This window comes from Adiantum capillus-veneris, chromosome 5 (genome assembly GCF_014529385.1).
Source record: "Adiantum capillus-veneris isolate H3 chromosome 5, ASM1452938v2, whole genome shotgun sequence".
Lineage (NCBI taxonomy): Eukaryota > Viridiplantae > Streptophyta > Polypodiopsida > Polypodiales > Pteridaceae > Adiantum > Adiantum capillus-veneris.
In genome coordinates, this window is record NC_140935.1 from 66,832,334 (window position 1) to 66,832,726 (window position 393).

The window sequence follows — 393 nt, forward strand, 5'->3', positions numbered from 1 at the left end:
GAGATTATAGCTCTACAGGAGGATAGATCCCTTGCCTAAAGTTTGAACTAGAAAAAGTAGCCATCTTATAAATGATAACCTTAGTCTATGACCTCAACGGATAGATCCCTTGCCTAAAGTTTGGACTAGAAAAAGTAGCCATCTTATAAATGATAACCTTAATCTGTGACCTCAACTGTGCAAGACATTCTCAAAATGAAAAGGTAGCTACCCATTATGCTAAGTGTTTAAGAAGACCATCAAATAACACTTTCCATCAACTTATAAAATCAACCAAAAAAAAGATCACACCATCATTGTCTTAACTCCCTCTCATCTTAATAATTGCTCACTATCTCTATAAACCAATCATTGTTTTTTTGGCTTGCCCCAAAGGCGGAAAGTCCTAGTGAT